This window comes from Loxodonta africana, chromosome 4 (genome assembly GCF_030014295.1).
Source record: "Loxodonta africana isolate mLoxAfr1 chromosome 4, mLoxAfr1.hap2, whole genome shotgun sequence".
In the NCBI taxonomy this organism is placed as follows: Eukaryota; Metazoa; Chordata; class Mammalia; order Proboscidea; family Elephantidae; genus Loxodonta; species Loxodonta africana.
Genome location: NC_087345.1, coordinates 164,177,909 through 164,205,843, shown reverse-complemented (window position 1 = coordinate 164,205,843; position 27,935 = coordinate 164,177,909). Strand labels below are relative to the sequence as shown.

Genomic DNA, 27,935 nt, shown 5'->3' with positions numbered 1-27,935 from the left:
TTAAATATTTATGCACCCAATGACAGGGCTGCAAGATACATAAATCAAATTTTAACAGAACTGAAAAGTGAGATAGACACCTCCACATTTATAGTAGGAGACTTCAACACACCACTTTTGGAGAAGGACAGGACTTCCAGTAAGAAGCTCAATAGAGACATGGAAGACCTACTTACAACAATCAACCAACTTGACCTCATTGCCTTATACAGAACTCTCCACCCAACTGCTGCAAAATATACTTTTTTTTCTAGTGCACATGGAACATTCTCTAGAATAGGCCACATATTAGGTCATAAAACAAATCTTTGCAGAGTCCAAAACATCGAAATATTACAAAGCATCTTCTCAGACCACAAGGCAATGAAACTAGAAATCAATAACAGAAAAACTAGGGAAAAGAAATCAAATACTTGGAAAATGAACAATACCCTCCTGAAAAAAGACTGGGTTATAGAAGACATCAAGGAGGGAATAAGGAAATTCTTAGAAGGCAACGAGAATGAAAATACTTCCTATCAAAACCTCTGGGACACAGCAAAAGCAGTGCTCAGAGGCCAATTTATATCGATAAATGCACACATACAAAAAGAAGAAAGAGCCAAAATCAGAGAACTGTCCCGACAACTTGAACAAATAGAAAGTGAGCAACAAAAGAACCCATCAGGCACCAGAAGAAAACAAATAATAAAAATTAGAGCTGAACTAAATGAATTAGAGAACAGAAAAACAATTGAAAGAATTAACAAAGCCAAAAGCTGGTTCTTTGAAAAAAATTAACAAAATTGATAAACCATTGGCTAGACTGACTAAAGAAAAACAGGAAAGGAAACAAATAACCCGAATAAGAAACGAGAAGGACCACATCACAACAGAGCCAAATGAAATTAAAAGAATCATTTCAGATTACTACGAAAAATTGTACTCTAACAAATTTGAAAACCTAGAAGAAATGGATAAATTCTTGGAAAAACACTACCTACCTAAACTAACACATTCAGAAGTAGAACAAACTCAGATATAAACCCAGATATAAATCCATCCATGTATGAGCAGCTGATATTTGACAAAGGACCAGTGTCAGTTAATTGGGGAAAAGATAGTCTTTTTAACAAATGGTGCTGGCATAACTGGATATCCATTTGCAAAAGAATGAAACAAGACCCATACCTCACACCAAGCACAAAAACTAACTCCAAGTGGATCAAAGACCTAAACATAAAGACTAAAACGATAAAGATCATGGAAGAAAAAATAGGGACAACCCTAGGAGCCCTAATACAGGGCATAAACAGAATACAAAACATTACCAAAAATGATGAAGAGAAACCAGATAACTGGGAGCTCCTAAAAATCAAACACCTATGCTCATCTAAAGACTTCACCAAAAGAGTAAAAAGACCACCTACAGACTGGGAAAGAATATTCAGCTATGACATCTCAGACCAGCGCCTGATCTCTAAAATCTACATGATTCTGTCAAAACTCAACCACAAAAAGACAAACAACCCAATCAAGAAGTGGGCAAAGGATATGAACACACATTTCACTAAAGAAGATATTCAGGCAGCTAACAGATACATGAGAAAATGCTCCCGATCATTAGCCATTAGAGAAATGCAAATTAAAACTACGATGAGATTCCATCTCACACACCAACTAGACTGGCATTAATCCAAAAAACACAAAATAATAAATGTTGGAGAGGCTGCGGAGAGATTAGAACTCTCATACACTGCTGGTGGGAATGTAAAATGGTACAACCACTTTGGAAATCCATCTGGCGTTAGTTAGAAATAGAACTACCATACAACCCAGAAATCCCACTCCTCGGAATATACCCTAGAGAAACAAGAGCCTTCACACAAACAGATATATGCACACCCATGTTTATTGCAGCTCTGTTTACAATAGCAAAAAGCTGGAAGCAACCAAGGTGTCCATCAACGGATGAATGGGTAAATAAATTGTGGTATATTCACACAATGGAATACTATGCGTCGATAAGGAACAGTGACGAATCTCTGAAACATTTCATAACATGGAGGAATCTGGAAGGCATTATGCTGAGCGAAATGAGTCAGAGGCAAAAGGACAAATATTGTATAAGACCACTATTATAAGATCTTGAGAAATAGGAAAAATGGAGAAGAACACATACTTTTGTGGTTACGAGGGGGGGAGGGAGGGAGGGAGGGAGAGGGTTTTTTATTGATCAATCAGTAGATAAGAACTGCTTTGGGTGAAGGGAAAGACAACACTCAATACAAGGAAGGTCAGCCCAATTAGACTGGACTAAAAGCAAAGAGGTTTCCGGGATAAAATGAATGCTTCAAAGGTCAGCGGAGCAGGGGCTGGGGTCTGGGGAGCAAGGTTTGAGGGGACTTCTAAGTCAATTGGCAAAATAATTCTATTATGAAAACATTCTGCATCCCACTTTGAAATGTGGCGTCTGGGGTCCTAAATGCTAACAAGCGGCCATCTAAGATACATCAATTGGTCTCAACCCACCTGGAGCAAAGGAAAATGAAGAACACCAAGGTCACACGACAACTAAGAACCCAAGAGACAGAAAGGGCCACATGAACCAGAGACCTACATCATCCTGAGACCAGAAGAACTAGCTGGTGCCCGGCCACAATCGATGACTGCCTTGTCAGGGATCACAACAGAGAACTCCTGAGGGAGCAGGAGATCAGTGGGATACAGACCCCAAATTCTCATAAAAAGACCATACTTAATGGTCTGACTGCGACTAGAGGAATCCTGGCGGCAAAGCTCCCCAGACCTTCTGTTGGCACAGGACAGGAACCATCCCCGAAGACAACTCATCAGACATGAAAGGAACTGGTCAGTGGCGGAGAGAGAGATGCTGATGAAGAGTGAGCTAATTAAATCAGGTGGACACTGGAGAGTGTGTTGGCAACTCTTGACTGGAGAGGGGATGGGAAGATAGAGAGGGAAGACGGCAAAATTGGCGCGAAAGGAGAGACTGAAAGGGCTGACTCAATAGGGGGAGAGCAAGTGGGAGAAGGGAGTAAAGTGTATGTAAACTTACATGTGACAGACTGATTGGAATTGTAAATGTTCACTTGAAGCTTAATAAAAGTTAATTTAAAAAAAAAAGAAAAAAGATTAAATGATTTGCCTAAGATCATAAACGTTGGAGGCAAAGAAACTAAAGTTGTCACCCAAGTCTTCCACCTCATGCTTTCCCCACTATACCGCATACGCATTTATAGTAATATATAAATCAAATTTAATAAATTGGATATTATGGAGCCCTGGTGGCACTGTGGTTAAGAGTTACAGCTGCTAAACATAAAGGTCAGCAGTTCTAATCCACCAGCTGCTCCTTGGAAACTCTATGAGGCAGCTCTACTCTGTCCTATAGGGTCACTATGAGTAGGAATAAACTTCACGTCAATGGATTTTGGCTTTTTTTTTTTTTTTTAATTATTATTCTTTTAATCTACTAGGATAACATTAAGAAGAATCACTTTTTAAACAAAGAAATATTTTATAATGTTAACAATTTTAGTATGTAACTTTGATATCGTGTTACTTCAAAAAGGCGCACTACTAAAAGATTACATAGCATTTGTGTTTCAGAGGAATTCATTAAAAGACATTGAAATATTTATATTCATTAGAAGACAATGCAATGTTTTTACTCAACTAGAGATTCAGATAACATAATTTAACAACAAAAAAAGTTAATCAGAACTTAGTTCCATTATGACAAATAATACTTTGTACCAATGTATTATCAGTCTTTCAGGGAATGGATGGATTGTTTAAATGGCCATAAATTCCTTCCCAACCTCTGTCCACCCCTTGCAAAGTGACTTTGCAGCTCCCTCAGTTGGGAGGTAGAGTTTATTTCTTCACTCTTTAAATTTGGGCTTAGCCATGTGCCTTGCTTTGGTCAATGCAGCATTAATAAATATGACACAAATTGATCCTGGAAAAGCATTTGTACATCAGGGCCTGCTCTCTTGCAGCCCTTGGGGACTCTTCAATCACCATATGGAAATGTCTGAGGTATTCTACAAAAAATGAGAGACCAGGTGAAACCATCCCAGCTCAGAGATAGCCATTCAAGCTGAGCCCCTCAACCACCTCGCGTCCAATGTACCTAGAAGCTTACCGCAGATCCAGAAGTGAGCCCAGTTGGGACCAGTGGAACTTCCCAGCTGAACCCAGTCTGTATTGCTGGTCCACAGACTCATGACCTGATATAATGATGGCATTTTTTTTTTGGTGGGTGGTTTGTTACACAGTGAAAGCTAACTGATACAGGGAGAGCAAACAAAAACCCACCAGAGAGATATTATTCATGTTTGGTACACAAAGCTAAGTTGGAAAGAAAAGAACATTTATTCCCCTTATCCAAGATATGGAACTGAAACTGAAGTTCCACAACTTGTTCCAAGGTTGCATTTTCAATATAATAAAGATTCGGGGCAAAAATCTAAATACTTTGCAGCTGTGTTCTAATTACTGCTCTGTAACTGCTTCAGATAACTGAAAATACTGTAGCACTACTGGATTATTAAAAGCTGATTTGGATTTTGGCGTGCTGATTGTGACTACAGATTCGAGATCATCTAGAGCTAGAGTTGGGTTGTAAGTAGTCAAAGGACATGTTTCCTTAGTCGAGGGAGGATATGTTAGTTAATGCACTTAGAACCACTAAACTCTAGTTTTCATGTTTTAAATTATCATGGGAATATGGAGGTTTCTCCTTATGGATGCTTTAAGTATTCTAGGACACACATATTCCATTTATCTTTTTATGGGGCTTACTTTTTAGGAATCCATGAAAGTTTAAATGTCACTGATTGGAAGTTATTTTCAATAGAATAAGTGTTATCAAGGGTAGTGGAAAATGCCAATTAGCAAGAATTTAATGGTGAGGTATCTGCCTATAATAATCACATCTTCCATTTGGAATGACTTTGCATATTGAACTATCATCCTCTCTTTACCACTGAGGGCCATATATCTGTTCAGTTACAAAAGCAATAATGCAAAATTCCTGGCAATTTAGTTGAGCAATTGTCTTAATTCTTATTCAGAATCATCACTTAACCGGACAAGCAGTTTCATGCTATTGTAACCTCAGAGTTGATGAAAATATTCGCAATTGTAATAAATGTTTAAGGTGTGTCACTCTTGTACAATTTCCCAAAATATCCAACATAACTATAAAATTTATGGATGTGGGCAAATAGTGTTGCACGAACATAAGCCCAAGGCTGGATTAACTTTTTTACAGTGCCCTAGGGTCAGAATCAACATGACAAGGTTGGGTTTTTTTTGGTTTCTGTGAAGTCAGACCTTTCAGGGTCAGAGGTCACATTGTCATAGATGGGATGACTTCAGAAGTACATCAAGCTCAGAGAAGATGAACACAAAGATCAAATGAATGGAAGTCCTAAGTCAACCATGAGGGTGATTAATCAGGAAATTGCACTAGGAATAGTCCTCACAATTCAGCCTCTCCCTTGTCCTCTTCTTGCATGGCTGAACAATGGGAAACATTGTCTTTAAACTCAGGTTAAAGCAGAGAATTATGTGCTGGGCCTGAGAGAAAAAGGGCACTCTAAGGTAAATGGTAATGCTCATGAGGAACAGGGAGGCCCCTGTTGAGCTGCTGGTGTACTTCACCCAGTATGAATGTTAATTTTATGTGTCACCTTGGCTACAGTGTCCAGCTGTTTGGTCAAACACTACTCCAGTTGCTGTAGTTACATATGATTAAATCATTGGCCTTATGGTAGATTACTTTCCATGAGGTGTGGGTGGGCTTCAACCAGTCAGTTGACAGCCTTAAGAGCAAAAATCAAGTCTCTCTAGGGTGTATTCTGCCTCCAGACTATAAACAGACATCTTGCCAGATCTCCTGATCTCTTCACTCTTCCCATTACCTGACTTATGGATTTTGGAACACATGCCTGCAGGAATCTCCAGCCTGTCATGTGACATACAGATTTTGGGCTCACCAGCCTCCATAACCATATGAGTTAAATCCTTGAAGTAACTCTCTCTCTCTCTATATATATATACATAATATATATGTATTGTATCTCTCTCTCTCTCAATACATATATATACACACATACACATATGTGTGTGTATATATACATACATATATGTATGTATATATATGTGTGTGCACATATATATATATGTATATATATAATAAAACAAAATTCACTGCCATTGAGTCAATTCCAACTCATAGTAAACCTACAGGATAGAGTGGAATGGCCCTATAGGGTTTCCAAGGCTGTAATCTTTACTGAAGCAGACTGCCACATCTTTCTCCCACAGAGCAGCTGATGGGCTCAAACTGCCAACTTTTTGGTTAACAGCCTAACACTTTAACCACTGCACCACCGTGGCTCCATGTAGATATAGATACGTATGTGTGTATGTGTGTATATATGCATATTATATATTTTTTCCTTCTACATATATATTCTGTATGTACATATTGTATATATACCCCTTACCCATTGCCACTGAGTCAATTAGGACTCACAGCGACCCTATACAACAAAGTAGAACTGCTGCAAGGAGTGGATGTATTCAAACCGCTGACATTTTGGTTAGCAGCTGAGATCTTAACCACTGTACCACCAAGGCTCCATTCTATACATATTCTATGTATATATCCCATATATTTCTTGTTGTTGTTAGGTGCCGTCAAGTTGGTTCTGACTCATAGCAACCCTATGCACAACAGAATGAAACACTGCCGGGTCCTGAGCCACCCTCACAATCGTTGCTATGCTTGAGCTCATTGTTGCAGCCACTGTGTCAATCCACCTCATTGAGGGTCTTCCTCTTTTCTGCCAACCCTGTACTCTGTCAAGCATGATGTCCTTCTCCAGTGACTGATCCCTCTTGACAACATGTCCAAAGTATGTAAGACGCAGTCTCGCCATCCTTGTTTCTAAGGAGCATTCTGGTTGTACTTCCTCCAAGACAGGTTTGTTTGTTCTTTTGGCAGTCCATGCTATACTCAACATTCTTCGCCAACACCACAATTCAAATGCGTCAATTCTTCTTCGGTCTTCCTTATTCATTGTCCAGCTTTCACATTCGTATGATGCGATTGAAAATACCATGGCTTGGGTCAGGCGCACTTTAGTCTTCAAGGTGACATCTTTGCTCTTCAACACTTTAAAGAGGTCCTTTAGAGCAGATTCACCCAATACAATGTGTCTTTTGATTTCTTGACTGCTGCTTCCATGTGTGTTGATTGTGGATCCAAGTAAAATGAAATCCTTGACAACTTCAATCTTTTCTCCGTTTATCATGATGTTGCTCATTGGTCCAGTTGTGAGGATTTTTGTTTTCTTTATGTTGAGGTGCAATCCATACTGAAGGCTGTGATCTTCGATCTTCATTATTAAGTGCTTCAAGTCCTCCTCACTTTCCTGGCCAACTGACTGGAAGAGATCCATATTTATGCCTATTCCCAAGAAACACGATCCAACTGAATGTGGAAATTAAAGAACAATATCATTAATATCACATGCAAGCAAAATTCTGCTGAAGATCATTCACAAATGACTGCAGCAGTATATTGACAGGGAACTGCCAGAAATTGAGGCCGGCACCACTGCTGATATCAGATGGATCCTGACTGAAAGCAGAGAATACCAGAAGGATGTTTACCTATGTTTTATTGACTATGCAAAGGCATTCGACTGTGTGGATCATAACAAACTATGGATAACACTGGGAAGAAAGGGAATTCCAGAACACTTAATTGTGCTCACGAGGAACCTTTACATAGATCAAGAGGCAGTTGTTCGTACAGAACAAGGGGATACTTCATGGTTTAAAGTCAGGAAAGGTGTGTGTCAGGGTTGTATTCTTTCACCATACTTATTCAATCTGTATGCTGAACAAATAATCTGAGAAGCTGGACTATATGAAGAAGAATGGGGCATCAGGATTGGAGGAAGACTCATTAACAACCTGCGTTATGCAGATGATCCTATATATACAGTATATATATTCTCTATATATATTTTCTCTATGTATATATTTCCACCACGCATCTGTCAGTTTGTCGTACTGTGGTGGCTTGTGTGTTGCTGTGATAGTAGAAGCTTTTCCATCAGTATTTCAAATACCATCAGAGTCACCCATGGTGGACACATTTCAGCTGAGCTTCCACAGACTAGGAAGAAGGACCTGGCAGTCTACTTCTGGAAAAAGTAGCTAGTGAAGACTATGAATAGCAGCAGAACATTGATATAGTGCTGGAAGATGAGCCCCTCAGGTTGGAAGGCACTCAAAACATGACTGGGGAAGAGCTGCCTCCTCAAAGTAGAGTCGACCTTAATGACATGGATGAAGTAAAGCTTTCAAGACCTTCACTTGCTGATGTGGCATGACTCAGAGTCACCGTACCAAAAAGAATTGGTTGACGTTCAACCATTTCAGGAAGTAGCATATGATCAAAACTAATGGTGCTGAAGGCATTGAAGAAAAACAAGGCTCCAGGAATTCACAGAATACCAATTGAGATGTTTCAACAACGAGATGCAGCACTGGGAGTGCCCACTTGTCTATGCAAAGAAATTTGGAGGACAGCTACCTGGCCAACCGACTGAAAGCGTTCCGTATTTGTGCCGATTCCAAAGAAAAGTGTCCCAACGGTATGCAGAAATTATCAAACAATATCACTAACATAATACGCAGGTAAAATTTTGCTGAAGATAGCTCAAAAGCAGTTGCAGTAGAACATCAACAGGTAACTGCCAGAAATTCAAGCTGGATTCCGAAGAAGATTGGAACAAGGGATATCTTTGCTGATGTCAGATGGATCTTGACTAAAAACAGAGAATAACAGAAAGATGTTTACCTGTGTTTTAATGACTATGCAAAGACATTTGACAGTGTGGATCACAAGCAATTATGGATAACATTGAGAAGAATGGGAATCCCAGAACACTTCATTGTGCTCACGTGGAACCTGTACATAGACCAAAAAGCAATCATTTGAAAAGAACAAGGGGATACTTCACGGTTTAAAGTCAGGAAAGGTGTGTGTCAGGGTTGTATCCTTTCACTATACTTATTCCATCTGTATGCTGAGCAAATAATCCAAGAGGCTGGACTATATGAAGAAGAATGCAGTATCAGGATTGGAGGAAGACTCATTAACAATGTACAATATACAGATGACACAACTTTGCTTGCTGAAAGTGAAGAGAACTTGAAGCACTTACTAATGAAGATGAATGACTACAGCCTTCGGTGTGGATAGCACCTCAACATAAAGTAAATAAAAATCCTCACAGCTGAACTGATAAACAACATCATGATATATGGAGAAAAGATTAAAGTTGTCAAGGTTTTCATTTTACTTGGATCCACAATCAACACCCATGGAGGCAGCAGTCAAGAAATCAAACGACACATAGCACTGGGCAAATCTGCAGAAAAATTCTTTAGTGTTCAAAAGCAAAGATATCAATTTGAGGACTAAGATGTTCCTGACCTAACCCATGGTATTTTCAACTGCCTCATAGGCATGTGAAAGCTGGACAATGAATAAGGAAGACCAAGGAAGAATTGATGCCTTAGAATTACGGTGTTGGTGAAGAATATTGAATATACCATGGACTGCCAAAAGAATGAACAAATCTGTCTTGGAAGAAGTACAGCTGGAATGCTGCTTGGAAGCGAAGATGGGGAGACTTCATCTCATCTACTTTGGACATACTATCAGGAGGGACAAATCCTGGAAAAGGGTATCATTCTTGGTAGAATAGAGGGTCAGTGAACAAAGGGCAGGTCCTCAATGAGATAGATTGACACAGTGGCTGCAATAATGTGCTCAAGCATAACAACTGTGAGGATGGCACAAGATGGGGCAGTGTTTCATTCTGTTGTATGCAGGGCCACTATGAGTCGGAACCGACTCTATGGCACCTAACAACAACAACAACAACGTATTTATTCTATGTATATATATTCTACATACATTTTTTCCGTTATAATTCTATATAGATTCTATGTATATAGTGTATATGTTCTGTATGTATTGTATATATATTATATATGCTATATATGTTCTATATAGATGCTAAATATATAATATATCTTCTACATATATAAAATGTATATACACTCTCTCTCTTTATAGATATATATAGATATACACACACATGCAAATACAACAGTGTTCTAAGAGAGGGATAGCAGATGCTGCAAAGCATCTTGAGATCTGAGCTTGAAGGCCTATAATATCATATATACAGAGAGAGAGATAGAGAGAGAACCCTGACTAAGACACCCAGAAATAAGCTTCTACAATCAGAATTGGCATCTACAGGTGACCGCAAATGACCAGTTACAGAAGAAGGGAGCTGGGAGAATAAATACTCCAACATTGCCCTCCTTCCTTCCTCTGATCTTCAGTTAAGGCTCCCCACTTGCCAAACCCACTCATAAGTCAGAGGGCAAAGAAGCCCACTGATGGAATCCATGTAGGTCAGCCTCTTAGGGAAGAGTAGAGTGGGTAACAGTAAGGAGACAATGTAGACAGAGTAAATGGAATGTCTAGTACAAACACATAGGTTAAAATTTTAAGTATAACATCAAAAGAATAGAAATAATATCCAAATCACTAGAAGCAAGAAATAGAACAAAGGACACTTGATCAATCTAACATTATGAAGTTGCTTGCAATGATGGTGAAATAATTTCTTACAACCCCTGTACATATACTCCTTTGCAATGATACTTTGTTATTCCTCCTATCAAGTGATGGAGTTTATTTTTCTGCTCTTCAAATCCAGGCTGGCCTTGTGACTTCCTTTTACCAGCAAAATGACATAGAAATGATGTTAAGGGCTTTCCAAGCTCAGGTCTGAAGACGCTTTGCAGCTTCTGCTATCACTCTCTTAGAACACTGCTGCATGGGATGAGGCCCAGGCTAGCTTACTTGAGGATGAGAGGCCATATGGAGAGAGAGGTCCAGCTGAAAGTCAGCACCAATAGCCAAATATGTTGATGAGGTCCCTGTTAGCCACCAGATGACTGCAGCTGTATGAGTGGTTCCAGGCAAGACCAGAAGAAGAAACTCCCAACTAAGCCCAGCCCAAAGCGCTGACTCACTGAAATATGAAGCAAAGAAAATGGTGTCTTAAGCCATTGAGGTTTGGAGTGGTTTCTTACATAGTAATATAGAACTAATCAGTAAAAATAACGTACCGTTGGATGGCAAACAGAAAGTATATCCAGCTTTCCTGTTTGTAAGTGGTACAGGAAAAAAATTACACAAATAGGTTGAAAATAAAGGGATAGGAAAAAACATGCTAACCAAAAAGTAGTATTCAGATCAGAAAAAACAGAAAAGGTAAAAATTATTTTAAAAATAAAGAATATTTTATGTTGATAAAATGAACATTTTACAAGGAATATATAAAAGTCAGAAACCCTGGTGGCATAATGGTTAAGTGCTACAGCTGCTAACCAAGAGGTCAGCGGTTCGAATCCCCCAGGCACTTCTTGGAAACTCTATCGGGCAGTTCTACTCTGTCCTATAGGGTCGCTATGAGTCAGAATCAACTCAACGGCAGTGGGTTGGGTTGGGTTTTTTTATATATATAAAAGTCATGAACTTTCTACACCTAACTTCAAAACATAGGAAGTAAAAACTGTTTTAATATAAAAGGAAAATTGACAAAACAACTCAGTAATAATAGTCGTCCCTCAGTATCCACAGGGGATTTGTTCCAGGACCTCCTGTGCCCACCAACATCCGAGGATGCTCAAGTCCCTCATATAGAATGGTGTAGTATTTGCATAAAACCTAAGCACAGCCTCCCATATACTTTAAATCATCTCTGGATTACTTCTAATACCTAATATACTGTAAATGCTAAGTGAGTAGCTGTTTCATCGCAATGGGAAGGCTTGTTCTGGAAGGTAGTCTTTCTCTTCTACGGCTTTCTTGAGCTCCTCTGGGAACGCTGATGCTGTCTGGGCATTAGCCTGTGTGATGCTCCCATGATCTTGACGTTTTTGAGGCTGTAGCGCTTTGCATAGCCAGCCAACCATCCCTTACTGGCCTTAACTCCTTCCTCTTGCTCTTCTCAACCCCCTCACACTTACCCTTGGAGAGATTGCTTTGACCACTTAATTGCTTTTTAGGAGCCATTTTTTTCCACAAAAACAGAGAATGCACACAAGTATTGAACAAATGAAATATGTGGCAATCAATGCTCAAACAAGAAGTGCTGGAGAGAGACTGAGGAGCTGTGAAATGGCGGGAGGCTACAGCAGGGTATATCTACACACCACTTCATTTGTGTACATTCAGTGCAGTGCTCAGCACCCAGCAATTCAAGTTTTCATTTTTGGAAACTTTTTTTTTCCAAATATTTTCTATACGCAGTTGGTTGAATCCATGCACTTGGATATGGAGGGCCAACTGGTAGATTAAAAAATAAGTAAAAACGTACAAGATTAAACTAATGTAATAATAAACTCAACTGAATGGCTATATTTTAAGAATATCTGTACCAAACATATGGAAAATACATTAAATATTCATATTTTTCATTTTTGTGTGTTATTTCCAACATAAAATTATAGAGAATAATCCAATAGACATCCATGTGCCTGACATACATTTTTTTAAAGGTTAGCATGTTTTTATATTTGTTTACATCTTTTTTAAAATATTACAAGTGCAGTAACCCCCATCTATTTACCTCTGTCCCTCCTTACTAAAGCGGATTTCTCTTCCAGTTTTTATACTTGTTATTACTTATGTATGACACCATAAACAATATATAGGATCGTTTTATATATTTTAACTATATATTTTTATATAAAGTTTTAAATTTATGTAAATGTGTATCTTTCTGCAACATGCTTTTTTAAAATGCAAAATAAGTTTGCCAAGATGTATCCATTTAAATTCATATGATCCTGGTTCATTCATTTTAGCTGCTGCTGTAACCCTGGTGGTATAGTTGTTAAGTACTACAGCTGCTGACCAAAAGGTCGGTAGTTTGAATCTGCCAGGCGCCCCTTGGAAACTCTACAGGGCAGTTCTACTCTGTCCTATAGGCTTACTATGAGTCGCAATCGACTTGATGGCAGTGGGTTTGGTTTGGTTTGGTTCAATTCAGTAATCCATTCTCTTACCAACAGATTTTTAGGTTGGTTCTAATTTTTTGCCATTACAAATAATAGTGTAGCACACACTGTTGTATGTAGTTTCGTGGGTATATGCAAGAGCATTTCCTGGGGAAATAGGACTGCGGGGTCGCAGGGGATACACATCTTGAGCTTCACTAGATACTGTCGAACTGTGCTAAGAAGTTGTTGGCACCAACTGCTTTCCACTATCAGTGGCTTACAATTCTGATTTCCCCATATCATGACTAACTCTCTGTTGTTAAACTTTTTTAATCTGTACCAATTTGAGGGAGGTGTTATGGCATAGTTTTGGTAATAGATTTCTAGGTTGATATTTTCCCTCAGTCTTTTGAAGGTAGTATTTCATGGTCTTCTGTCGTCTGATGTTGCAAATGAGAATTATACTATCAGTTCAACTGTCATTCTCTTTAGGTGACTTGTCATTTCTTTGCTAGTTTTTGAAACATTTTTCTTTGTCTTTGACAGTAGGTAGGTTATTATAGCATAATTAATAACCAAACCAAACCAGTTGCCATCAAATTGATTCTGACTCATGGTAACCCAATGTGTCAGAGTAGAACTGAGCTCAGGAGGGCTTTCAATGACTGCTTCTTCTGAAGTAGCTCACCAGGCCTTTTTTCGGAGGTGCCTTTGGGTGATCTTAAACCACCAACCTCTCAATTAGCAGTGAGAGCAATAACCGTTTGCACCATCCAGGGACTCCATAATGTGATTAGGTGTTGATTTTTTTTTTTCCATTCATTCTGCTCGAGACTAAGTATTCTTCCTAAATCAGAAGGGAAAGTAAGGGAATACAGTGAGATGCCATAAAAAATTAGAAAGCAGGATTTCACAAGGACACAAGCCAACATTTAACCTCAGGGCATCTGCAGGTCTCTGATGGCCCAGAATCTGAAGCCCAAGTAAGGCGAAGGGCCAGATTAGAGGCTGTTATAAAAATCCAGGACTTTCCATTACAGATGACATCATCAGTGAGTCAACTAGAAAAGATAAACCCTGAAAAAGAATATTTGCATCTTTTGGCCTTGGCTCTGGGTAGAGTAGAAAGAAAGGAGGTAGAAAGTCTCCTGAGCATTTGTAGCGACAAGTTGCATTCACTCAGCCTCGGGAGCCAGGATCTGCACTATTTGTGTGCCCCCAAAAGGCCCAAGCCGTGAATCCTCTCTAGAGAAACGTACTTTAGAAATAAGCCCCAAAGAATTCCAAAATAAAAAGCTTCAAGGAACATAATCTCACAATCAAAAATCCATAGACACATGAGGAAATAAACCACAATAAATGAGAGTTATAAGATATAATAAAACACAGGGGCAGACCCACAAAGAGTACAGATATTTAAAGTAGTGCTCAGGAAAGTCCTCAAGAGAAGATAACATTTGAGCAAAGACTCGAAGGAGATGAGGGAGTGAACCACGCAGGTATCTGGAGAGGAGTAATCGCAACAGAAGAAACAGTTCAAAGGCTCTGGGGCCTGAAATGTTGCAGAAACAGCAAGGACATTGTGGCCAGAGCGGAGAGGTCAGAGAGACGATGGGGCCTGGCCAGATCACATAGGGATGGATACACCATTGAAAAGACATAGGCTTTTCATCTAAGAAAAATGAGAAGCATAAAAGGGTTTGGAGTAGAAAGGTTGCAAAAATGACTCACATTTAAAAAAGAGATCCCTCTGGATAAAGTGTTGAGAATAAACCACAGGGGTGGAGGACAAGGGTTAAAGCAGATAAACCAGATAGGAGATTACTGCAGTGAGATACGGTGGTGGATTTGACCTGAGGCGTCAGTGGTAAACTGAGAAGCAGACAGATTCTGGATATGTCATCGGAATAAGGTTCTTGACTCTCACTGGTCAAGAATGAGCAGGTAAGACTCCTAGTTTTCCACATGAGCAACACTTTCTTGAAGAGGCTTGCAAACGGAGAGGAGGAGGGCCTAGAGCCACGCTTATCCCCATCTCACAGAACAAAAGGCGGGCCTGAGGTTTTTAAGGTTCTTTGACAGGAAAATATTCATGTTTATGCATAGACACAGGCGGGGATATGTTAACTAAGGTGCCAAGCAGAAGCTTTCCAAAATGGCTCCTGTCCTGGAGGCCTCTGGCATTCATAGCAGGACTTATTATCAGGGGCTGTACCTGCAGGTGTCGTACCTGCGCAGTCTCTCGCTTCCTGGGTTCGATCCCCCAGCTGAAGCTGTAGCCACTCACTGCCCCTGGTGGAAGGTCACACAGTGGCCACAGGTGGATGTTCTGTGCACGTCCCTGGGCCTGGTTTTCTCCAGCTGCTTCCGAAAGGCAGCTTTAACAAGTTTGGGGGCTATTTTTAGACACCCTGCCCCATTGTTCTGGGGAATGGCTTTGTTTCTGTGCCCTGGCCCATTTCTTGTTACTTTGCAGATTTGGGGGCCCCTCTGTTCTCTGCCTTTCTAAGTCTCTAGGTTCCACACTCAACCCCCTATTACCTCCCTGATAGTATAGCCTATTTCTCTTTTACTTGCTTCTCCTCTAACCACACCAGTCTCTTCGCTATTTCTCAAACAGGCACTCTCCGATCTCAGGGCCTTTGCTCCCTGTCTTCGATATATTCTGAAGGTAGAGTTGACAGGATTTGATGATGGGTTGAATGAGGTTGAGAAACCAAGGAATCAAGGATGACTCCAAGGTTTTGCACTTTTTTTTTCTTTTACTACTTTTATTTTGGTGAAATACATATAACATAAATTTACCATATTAAATACTTTTAAGTGTACAATTTTCAATGTTGTGCAACCATTACTACTATTTATTTCTGAAACATTTTTAGCTCCCAAACAGAACCTCAGTATCCATGAAGCAATAACTCCTCAACCTGTACCCCCCACCCCGGCCCCCCGTAGTCCCTAGTAACCTTGAACATAATAATCTTTTATCGACTTATTTTTCCTGAGCTGACAAGTGCATTCATTTCTCCATTTGTTTGGTAACAGCAAAGACTAAAAGACATTTACTTGTAAAGCTATTTACCAACCAATAATTCGATATAGACACCTATATTTTGAATTGTCCCTAAATTTAGTACCCCAGATATTTCTAATACCCTGGGCAACACACTGTAGTAAGGTTAATATGAATGAGAGAGATACTTTTCTTCTGCAAAAGGAGAGAAAAGCAACAACCAAGGGGATGCTCTGCTTTGCTAGCTTTGGAAAAGACCACGTGGAAGCTGAGGATGTGGAGACTGATCAGCGCCCCCAGTCATATACCACTTACCTTGTGTCCTTCGAATGCATGTGTTTGTCAATTTGAAGACCACTGTTCTAGGTGATATAATAAAATAAGGAAATGAAATGCTATAAATATTGGCAAAATGATTACTGTTGATATGACTGTATACCTAGAAAACCCAAGTTTATGAAGGACTAAAGAATTTTAAAATTATTGCAACAAATTAAAATTGTTAACTATAATAGCACACAAATTCAGTAGCTTTCTTTCATGATTAAAAAAAACAAAAACCCATTGCCTTCGAGTGGATTCCAGCTCATAGTGACCCTATAGGACAGAATAGAACTGCCCCATAGGGTTTCCAAGAAGCGCCTGATGGACTCAAACTGCCAACCTTCTGTTTAGCGGCTGAACTCTTAACCACTATGCCACCAGAGTTTCCTCTTTCATGACAGGTAAATAAAATATATGAAAATACATATGTATATGTGTGTATATATATATATATGAATATGTATATATTTTTATAGAGGTAAATTGAATGGAAATATAAGTATGAAATGGGAAAGAAGCATAAAACTATATTGAAGAATATAAACTCAGTAAGTAGAGAGCACTTCCTAAAGAGGCAGACTTAGTATTATAGAAATAGACCTTCCTTCTAAGAAAATTGTTTTGCCTCAATTCCAATAGAAACCCCAATATATCTGTTTCTATTGAGAGAAGTGCCAGGAGAAGTCTGAAACACAGGGAAGTGATGGGGGAACACTTCCAACTGGATCATGAAATAGGATCTGTATCAGTATAATTGGAATTGACAAAATATCAGCTATAAACAGAGAGTGCTACAAAATGTGTCCAAGGATTTGTAGTTACTTAATACGATAAAGGGACCCTGGTGGCAGAGTGGTTAAAGCACTCAGCTGCTCACTGAAAGGCTGGTGGTTTGAACCCACCAGCCACCCCTCAGGAGAAAGATGTGGCAGTCTGTTTCCGTAGAGATTTACAGCCTTGGAAACCCTGTGGGGCAGTTCTACTCTGTCCTATAGGGTCACTATGAGCTGGAATCAACTCGATAGTTTTTTAATATGATAAAGGTGGCATTTCAAAGTAAAAAGGAAAAGATGACATTTCATAAGTGGTATAAGAATACTTCCCCATGTGTCTGTGAGTTTGTCATACTGTGGGGGCTTGTGTGTTGCTGTGATGCTGGAAGCTATGCCACCGGTATTCAGATACCAACCTGTCACCCATGCAGGACAGGTTTCAGCTGAGCTTCCAGACTAAGACAGACTAGGAAGAAGGACCTAGCAGTCTACTTCTGAAAAGCATTAACCAGTGAAAACCATACGAATAGCAGCAGAACATTGTCTGATATAGTGCTGGAAGATGAGCCCCCCACGTTGGAGGGCACTCAAAAGATGACTGGGGGAGAGCTGCCTCCTCAAAGTAGAGTCAACCTTAATGACGTGGATGGAGTAAAGCTTTTGAGACCTTCATTTGCTGATGTGGCATGACTCAAAATGAGAAGAAACGGCTGCAAACATCCATTAATAACCGGAACCTGGAATGTACGAAGCATGAATCCAGGAAAATTGGAAATCATCAAAAATGAAATGGAATGCATAAACATTGACATCCTAGGCATCAGTGAGCTGAAATGGGCTGGTATTGGCCATTTTGAATTGGACAATCATATAGTCTACTATGCCAGGAATGACAACTCAAAGAGGTATGGGGGTTGCATTCATCGTCAAAAAGAATGTTTCAAGATCTATCCTGAAGTACAACACTGTCAGTGATAGGATAATATCCAAACGCCTACAAGGAAGACCAGTTAATACGACTATTATTCAAATTTATGCACCAACCACTAGGGCCAAAGATGAAGAAATAGAAGATTTTATCAGCTGCTGCAGTCTGAAATTCATCGAACATGCAATCAGGATGCATTGATAATTACTGGCGATTGGAATGTGAAAGTTGGAAACAAAGAAGAAGGATCAGTAGTTGGAAAATATGGCCTTGGTGATAGAAACAATGCCGGAGATCAAATGATAGAATTTTGCAAGACCAACTTCTTCATTGCAAATACCTTCTCTCGCCAACATAAACGGCGACTATACACATGGACCTTGCCAGATGGAACACACAGAAATCAAATTGACTACATCTGTGGAAAGAGATGACGGAAAAGCTCAATATCATCAGTCAGAACAAGGCCGGGGGCCGACTATGGAACAGACCATCAATTGCTCATTTGCAAGTTCAAGCTGAAACTGAAGAAAATCAGAGCAAGTCCACGAGAGCCAAAATATGACCTTGAGTGTATCCCACCTGAATTTAGAGACCATCTGAAGAATAGATTTGAAGCACTGAACACTAGTGACAGAAGATCAGACAAGTTGTGGAATGACATCAAGGACATCATCCATGAAGTAAGCAAGAGGTCACTGAAAAGACAGGAAAGAAAGAAAAGAGCAAGATGGATGTCAGAGGAGACTCTGAAACTTGCTCTTGAGCGTTGAGCAGCTAAAGCAAAAGGAAGAGTTCATGAAGTAAAAGAACTGAACAGAAGATTTCAAAGGGCCTCTTGAGAAGACAAACTAAAGTATTGTAATGACATACGCAAAGAGCTGGAGATGGAAAACCAAAAGGGGAGAACATGCTCAGCGTTTCTCAAGGTGAGAGAACTGAAGAAAAAATTCAAGCCTCAAGTTGCAATAGTGAAGGATTCCACGGGGACAATATTAAACAATGCAGGAAGCATCAAAAGAAGATGGAAGGAATACACAGAGTCATTATACCAAAAAGAATTAGTTGATATTCAACCATTTCAAGAGGTGGCATATGATCAGGAACCAATGGTACTGAAGGAAGAAGTCCAAGCTGCTCTGAAGGCATTGGTGAAAAACAAGGCTCCAGGAATTGATGGAATATGAGTTGAGATGTTTCAACAAACAGATGCAGCACTGGAGGTGCTCACTTGTCTACGCCAAGAAATATGGAAGACAGCTTCCTGGCCAACTGACTGGAAGAGATCCATATTTATGCCTATTCCCAAGAAAGGTGATCCAGCTGAGTGTGGAAATTACAGAACAATATCATTAATATCACACGCAAGCAAAATTTTGCTGAAGATCATTCAAAAACTGTTGCAGCAGCATATCGACAGGGAACTGCCAGAAATTCAGGCCAGTTTCAGAAGAGGATGTGGAACCAGGGATATCATTGCTGATGTCAGATGGATCCTGGCTGAAAGCAGAGAATACCAGAAGGATGTTTACCTGTGTTTTGGTGACTATGCAAAGGCATTCGACTATGTGGATCATAACAAACTGTGGATAACGCTGCGAAGAAAGGGAATTCCAGAACACTTAATTGTGCTCACGAGGAACCTTTACATAGATCAAGAGGCAGTTGTTCGTACAGAACAAGGGGATACTTCATGGTTTAAAGTCAGGAAAGGTGTGCGTCAGGGTTGTATTCTTTCACCATACCTATTTAATCTGTATGCTGAACAAATAATCTGAGAAGCTGGACTATATGAAGAAGAATGGGGCATCAGGATTGGAGGAAGACTCATTAACAACCTGCGTTATGCAGATGACACAACCTTGCTTACTGAAAGTGAAGAGGACTTGAAGCACTTACTAATGAAGATCAAAGACCACAGCCTTCAGTATGGATTACACCTCAACATAAAGAAAACAAAAATCCTCACAACTGGACCAATGGGCAACATCATGATAAACGGAGAAAAGATTGAAGTTGTCAAGGATTTCATTTGACTTGGATCCACAATCAACAAGCCATGGGAGCAGCAGTCAAGAAATCAAAAGACGCATTGCATTGGGCAAATCTGCTGCAAAGGACCTCTCCAAAGTGTTGAAGAGCAAAGATGTCACCCTGAAGACTAAGGTGTGCCTGACCCAAGCCATGGTATTTTCAATCACATCATATGCATGTGAAAGTAGGACAATGAATAAGGAAGACCGAAGGAGAGTTGACGCCTTTGAATTGTGGTGTTGGCAAAGAATAATGAATATGGCATGGACTGCCAAAAGAACTAAAAAATCTGTTTTGGAAGAAGTACAGCCAGAATGCTCCTTAGAGGCAAGGATGGCGAGACTGAGTGTTAACATACTTTGGACATGTTGTCAGGAGGGATGAGTCCCTGGAGAAGGACATCATGCTTGGCAGAGTACAGGGTCAGCGGAAAAGAGGAAGACCCTCAACGAGGTGGATTGACACAGTGGCTGCAACAATGAGCTCAATCACGACAACGATTGTAAGGATGGCGCAGGACCGGGAAGTGTTTGGTTCTGTTGTGCATAGAGTCGCTATGAGTCGGAACCAACTCGATGGCACCTAACAACAACAAGAACAACAATAAGAACACGTGGCTACTCATTTGGGAGAAAGTATAGAATCACACTTCACTGCAATGTACACAATTTTTTGATTGAACACAATGAATAAAGATAGGTATCAAAAAACTAAACTTCATAATCTTGTGGCAGGGCATTGCTTTTGTTTTTTTTATATAATTTTGTTGTAGTACTACATATAACAAAACATTTATAATTTTATTATTTTTAATTATATAATTTGTGACATTAATTATATTTATTATATTGTGCAACCATCACCACTATCCATTTCCAAATATTTTTCATCAACTAAAAAAGGAACTCAGTATCCCATAAGCAAATAACTCCCCGTTTTCTACTACCCTACTCCCCAGCCCCTGGTAACCGTTAATAAACTCTAGTCTCTATGCAATTGCCTGTTCTCAATACTTCATAGAAGTGAGATCATACAATATTTGCCTTTTGTGTCTGACTTATTTCACTCAGCATGGTGTTTTCAAGGTTCATCCACATGGTAGGATGCATCAGAACTTCATTTCTCTTTCTGACTGTATAGTATTCCATTGCATGTATGTGTCCTGTTTTGTTCAGTGATGAGGTTTTACATACAACACCAAAATCTTGATCCATGAAAGAAAAAATTGTGTTACATTTTATTAAAATTAAAAACTTCTGCTCTGCAAGGGGCCCTGTTAAGAGAATGAAAAGACAAACCACAGACTGGGAGAAAAATTTGCAAAACACACATCTGATAAAGGACTTGTATCCAAAGAAAACACAAAGAACTCTTAAAACTCAACCTTAAGAAAACAAACAACCCAAATTTACAAATGTGCAAAAGATTTAAACAGGGACTTTGCAGATGTGATTAAGTTAAGGATCTTGAGATGGGGAGATCATCCTGGATTACCTGAGTGAGTCCCGTGTGATTGCAAGGGTCCTTATAATAGGAAGGCAGGACGATCAGTGTCAGAGAAGGAGATGTGATAACGGAAGTAGGAGAGCAGGAAATAGGACCATCAGAGTCAGAAAGATATTGGAAGATGCTAGACTGCTGGCTTTGAAGATGGAGGAAGCAGCCACAAGTCAAGAAATTCAGACAGCCTTTAGAAGTTGGAAAAGACAAGGAAACAAATTCTTCCCTAAATCCTCTAAAAGGAACACAGTTCTAGTGATACCTTGATTTTAGCTCGATGAAACCTATTTTGAGCTTCCGATCTCCAGAACCGTAAGATAATAGATTTGTACTAAGTCAAAATCCTACAAATTCCCATGCTAAACACTCTTGGAGGGACCCCTTGCTCGGCCTAATATGAGAAAAAAGCAAACTCCTGATATATAACAGCATTCAGTCAAATTTACTGTAATTAATTACAGCAGCAATAAGAAACTAATACAGTCTGGCAAAAATGCTTAAATGTTCCCTCAGACTTAGTAGGCTTGCAGAAAGTAGCCTGACCAACCCACTTACATAGATGAGTGTTAAATTTCTTTGTCCCTTCCCCAGGCAAGTAAGCGGAGTTTTTTTCTATTATCTTTTCCCGGGGTGGGGCAGACTTCTGAGGCCTGGCTTTATGAATACAGATCAGTTTCAGGTTTCTAACTGGTGCAGGCCCAAGGACTTGACTCCAGGTTTTAAAACCTTAGCATCCTGCCCCAGGGCGTTTTTCCTATCAGCTACTTCCATATGCAACTGTAGCCTCACTCTCACTTGGTTTAATTATTTCACTCTTCATTTCCAGTTTATAGAAAGTCCTTTTTTTCATTTCAGCTGAGCTATGCATTAAAAAGAGCCCTGGTCGCGCGGTAGTTAAGAGCGCACCAGCTAACAAAAAGGCCAGAAGTTCGAGTCCACCAGCCACTCCTTGGAAACACTATGGGGCAGTTCTACTCTGTTTTACAGGATCGCTGTGAGTCGGAATTGACTTGATGGCGATGGGTTTGGTTTTTCGTTTCATTTATTACAATTATTTTTGTCATGTTTTGTCTTTCATTTCTAAATAACTGTTACGTTGAAAAGGACATTTAAAATGAAATCACAAACTATTCAGCAATGAACAAAAATGAGAAAATGTATCAAATCTGTGAGATACGGGCAGGGTGGTTGTCAGAGGAAATTCTATAGACTTAAAGGCATATATAAGGAAAGAAGAAAGATCAAAAATAAACAAACAAAACATTTAAGCATTTGACTAAAGAATCTAGAAAAGGAATAAAATAATCCAAAGAAAACACATAGAATTAATTAAGATTAAAAAGCTGAAATTAATGTCATAGAAAACTAAACCAGAAAGAACTAGTTTAATCAATAAAATAAATGAAACTTAAAAAAAAAGAATAAAATGGCTAAATTTTTGGCAAATAGGATCAAGAGAACAAAACAGAAAAAAATTAAAACACCAAAAATAAGAAATTGTACATAACAGTAGATACAAAAAGATTTTAATTTCCAGGAGAATACCGTGTAGAAATTTCACAGCAACAAAATTTAAAACCTAGATAAAGTAGATAATTTTCTAGGAACATATATATTATCAAAATTGACCCAAGAAGATAGAAAACTGAATAAATAAATAACTGCAAAAAAACCAAAACACCCTGAAGTAGTAGTAAAAATAAATAGATGCTATGCCAAAAAGTTTTCATGAGTGGGTTCTACTAAAATTTAATGAACAGATGAGTCCTGTTTTATTTAAATAGTTCCACAACAGATAAAGATATAAAGCTTCCCACTTATCTATTCTCAACGCCATGTAAGGTTTATTGATAAGCATGTCATTATAAACCATTCTTACTTATAAATATAGACGCAATTAAATTCTATCAATCAAACCCCACAGATTGTTAAATGCATCACATAGTATATCACTGGAAGGAAAGAAAAAAAATGATTCCATTGACAAAAGGAAAAAAAAAAAAAAGGCAAAATACTTAGGACTAAACCTAATGGGAAATGTGTAAGACCTATGTGAATGAAATCATAAAACTGTACTGAAGACCATAAAAGAAAACCTAAAAATGATAATAATAATGGCAATAAGACAAGTTCATTATCAAGTTTACAAGAGAAAACACTTAAGTGTAGACAAAATTTTTTGAAAAAATTAAATGATGGGACATTTGACCAACAAGATAGTAAAATACAAAAATAGTGATACACAAGTGAAGTCTTTCTAAAAAAAAAACAACTACCATAAACAACAAAAAAAAAACCGTTGCCACAGAATTGATTCCTACTCATAGCGACCCTATAGGACAGAGTGGAATAGCCCCATAGGTTTCCAAGGAGCGCTGGTGGATTTGAACTGTCGATGTTTTGGTTAGCAGCCAAGTTACTAAGCACTGTGCCACCAGGGCTCCAGAACTACCATGTGACCTGGCAATTCCACTCCTAGGTATATACTCAAAAAACCTGAAAGCAGAGACTCAGATATTGCACACCCATGTTCACTGCTGAACTATTCACAATAGCTAAAAGGTGGAAACAACCTAAATGCCCATCAGCGGATGAATGGATAAACGAAATGTGGTACATACATACAATGGAATACTGCTCAGCCAGTAGAAGTAAAAGCTTGACACATGCTACAATGTGGATGGAGCTTGAAGACATTATGCAGAGTAAAATAAGCCAAACACAATATCATTTAATCACAAAAGGACAAATACTGTATGACCTCACTTAGATAAAAAGACAAAAATAGGCAAATGTATAGAGACCAAAGTTTATTAGTAGTTACCAGGGGCAGGAGGGAAAGGGTAAGGGGTGGGGGTGTATTGTTTATGGAGTACTGAATTTCAGTTTACGGTGACAGAAAAATCACATTGATTAAGGGTAGGGTTGCACAGCCTATTAACATAATTGCTGTCAATAAGTTGCACACCTGTGAAAAGCTGAATCGGCAAAAGTGATAGATACATTTACAATGACAGGAAAAAAAGAACAGTTGCTGAGGCTGCTTAGGTACAACCAAACACCTCATGGGATTTGGTTCCTTGTTTTGGAGGTTTAGGGTCATGGTTTCATGGGACGTCCTAGTTAATCGGCCTAATAACATGTTCAATGCTTTGGTTCTACCTCCTAGTTCGTTGCATAGTGCCTGGGATCTTAAAAGCTTGCAAGCAGCCATCTAAGGTACAACAATTGGTCTCTATTTGCCTGGAGCAACAGACAAAGGGGAGTTAAGAACAGGAGGAGGAAACGGACCAAGTGGCTAATTACCTCCGTGAACAACTGCCTCCTTTACCATGAGACCAGAAGAACTGGATGGTGCCTGGCCGTGTTACTGAGCATTTTGATCAAAGATTCTATAGAAGAATCCTGATCAAAAGGGGAGAAATGCAGAACAGAATTTCAGACTCTCAAGGAATCCAACTTTCTCGAGTCATTGAAGCTGGATGAATCCCAGAAACTTACCCTGAGATAATCTTCAAACCTTAAACCAAAAATATCACCTAACATCTTCTTAAAACCAAACAATAGTTCGGCTTAACTAGTAAAGAATGTTTGCCTTGACCATTGTGCTCTTTTAAGATCCATTTATATGGGATCAAATTGACAACAGCAACTCGCAAGATTACATAGGAAACTAAGGGGGTAGTGTGTTTATGTTCATTGGGGAGCAACAACTATGAAAGAGAGGGTAAGAATGTTGCAAAATTAGAAGAACATAATCAGTGTAACTGAATTATACATGTAGAAATTGTTGAACTAATGTATGTTCTGCTGTGTATATTCTCAACAACAAAAATGAAATTATTTTTAAAATGAAGTGTTAAGAGAAGAATAGACAATCGATCATTGGAACTGAAGACAGAGTCAAGAAATACCCCCATCTAAATAAAATTTTAAATTCTGATAAGTAAGGCATTTTACATCAGTCAGTGGAGAATGCGCTATTAAATACATGGTTCTGGGACATTACCTCATACCATGCTCAAAAAGTAAACCCCAGAGGAATTAAAGAGCTAGATCTAGAAGTACTCAAAGAAAATGAACAAATTTGACTATCAAAAAATGTAACAGGTCTTTAAAATAAATGGCACCTTAACAATGTTAAAAAGACCAGCAGTGGACCGAGGTAAAATATTTGCAACACGTATAACGTATAAAGAATTAATATTCAGAATAAAACACAACTAGAAATAAATAAGGAAACAGACTATGAACAGACAACTCACACGTTCATAAATGCAGCCTGTGTAATGCATGCTGTATTGGGCTCCAGTACAGAAGGATTTATTCCCCCAGCTGCTGAGAGTGTTGCTGGCTAACAGCCCTGAGCTGCCGACCCTCTCCGGAAAGTCCCTCAGTGGAAGGCCTCACTTCCCCTTGCTTCACCCAAGGACATGCGCCTTCGCACAGCAGCCCTCAACCAATGACTGGGGAACACAAAAGGGTGTAAAGGCCTGGCCACCATACTCTAACTCAGGACAACTCTGAAGGGCTATCCTAGCCTCAGAAATCACCATTAGGTCAGCCCAGGCCTTTGTTGGGACTGAATGGCAGGCAACTCAACATCTTCCTCTGCCCAGTTCTTCTCCTTCCCTTCTCCCACAGGTGTTGCTTGAGCGAGAACTACCTCATTAATTTTCTGCTCACCTCAGTGCTAATTGGGGAAGTGCAAATATTTAAAAATCAGAAGTCAGATTTTGTTCATCAGATTGGCAAAATTTTCAAGAGGGATGATAGCCACGGTTGGTGAGGGTGCGAGACAAGGGCATATTCACACACTGTTGAACAGTAAGTTGATAAATCATTTTTGGGAAGCAATTTGCTGTAACCTATCATTTCACTTCCAGATACCTATCTTAGCAAAATAGTAGTACATTTGCATATAAAGACATGTATAAAACAGTTCTTTGAAACATTGTTTTTACAGTGCAAAACCGCAAACAACAGTACATGGACTGCTTTTCAATCTGCCCTGCATTCCGTCCTTCGTGGGGCTGCCTCTTTCAATTTCATTTAGTGCAGGGGAGCTGTCTCTGTCTCTGCCTGGGCACAGTGGCGAGCACAGGACCCACGCCTTGCCAATCACAGTATGCCACTTCCCTGGACATTATGATAGGTCCAGCGGTAAGCCCATGATCTCAACAGGGCCAGTCTGAGGCCTAAGAAGCTCTCTTTTTTGAGCAGTTTTTAAGCTGGGGGCTCCCAGTAGCCATATTCCCTGGCACACCAAGAGAGCCTGGCTGTGGATAAAACCGATACATGCAGAGCCTGATCAAGGGACGGAAAGAATAATCTTTGATGCAATTGTCCAGTTTCTAGGTCCAGCTGTGCCTGAATTTTCCAATTCCATGTTGTTGTTAGTTGCCTCATAGCAACCCCACGTACAACAGAACAAAACACTGCCCAGTCCCAAGCCATCCTCACAATCATTGCTATGTTTGAGCCCATTGTCATTGTCAATCCATCGCATTGAGGGTCTTACTCTCTTTCACTGACCCTCTCTACTTTACCAAGCATGATGTCCTTCTCCAGGGACTGGTCCCTCCTGACAACATATCCAAAGCACATGAGACCAAGTCTCGCCATCCTTGCTTCTAAGGAGCATTCTGGCTGTACTTCTTCCAAGGCAGATTTGCTTGTTCTTCTGGCAGTCCATGATATAGTCAATATTCTTTGCCAGTTCATAAGGTAGCAATTTCCCTAAACTTGCTAAAACTAGTTTAAGGTAGATTTATGAACTTTGCAACCAGAAGAATGTTAACATAATTTATTGAACATCAGGGGAGTAGTTAAATAAATGATAGGGTCGGCAAATTTTTTTGTGTGAAGAGCCAGATAGTAATTTTTTTAGGCTTTACAAGCCACATGGGCTGTGTCACAACTATTCAACTCTATCCAACTCTGTTGTGGCATGAAAACAGCTATAAACCAAACCCATTGTTGTCAAGTCGATTCCAACTCAGGAGTGTGGCTGTGTTCCAATAAAACTTTATTTACAAACTAAGGAGAGGGCCATATTTGGCCCTCAGGCAATTGTTTGCTGACTTCTTTTATCCGTGGAACCATGCAGCAGTTAAAAAATCATATCCTCCTATTTTTTTTTTTTTTCCTATAGACACTAATGTAGTGGGATAATATTTTGTAACAGAAACCCATGTTTTTTTACTGTTAGTAATGCCTTCTAAACTTTCTGCATCTG

General features: G+C 39.4%; 1 long non-coding RNA gene across 1 annotated transcript in view; it reads right to left on the bottom strand.

The window, feature by feature from the left end:
- LOC111750849 (uncharacterized) overlaps positions 1–26,331 on the bottom strand; it is a 65,693-nt gene extending 39,362 nt beyond the window's left edge. Inside the window, exon 1 of the long non-coding RNA XR_002785890.2 lies at positions 25,963–26,331. This is a non-coding gene — a long non-coding RNA (uncharacterized LOC111750849). The remainder of the gene's footprint in view (positions 1–25,962) is intronic.
- Between the last annotated feature and the right edge of the window lie 1,604 nt (positions 26,332–27,935).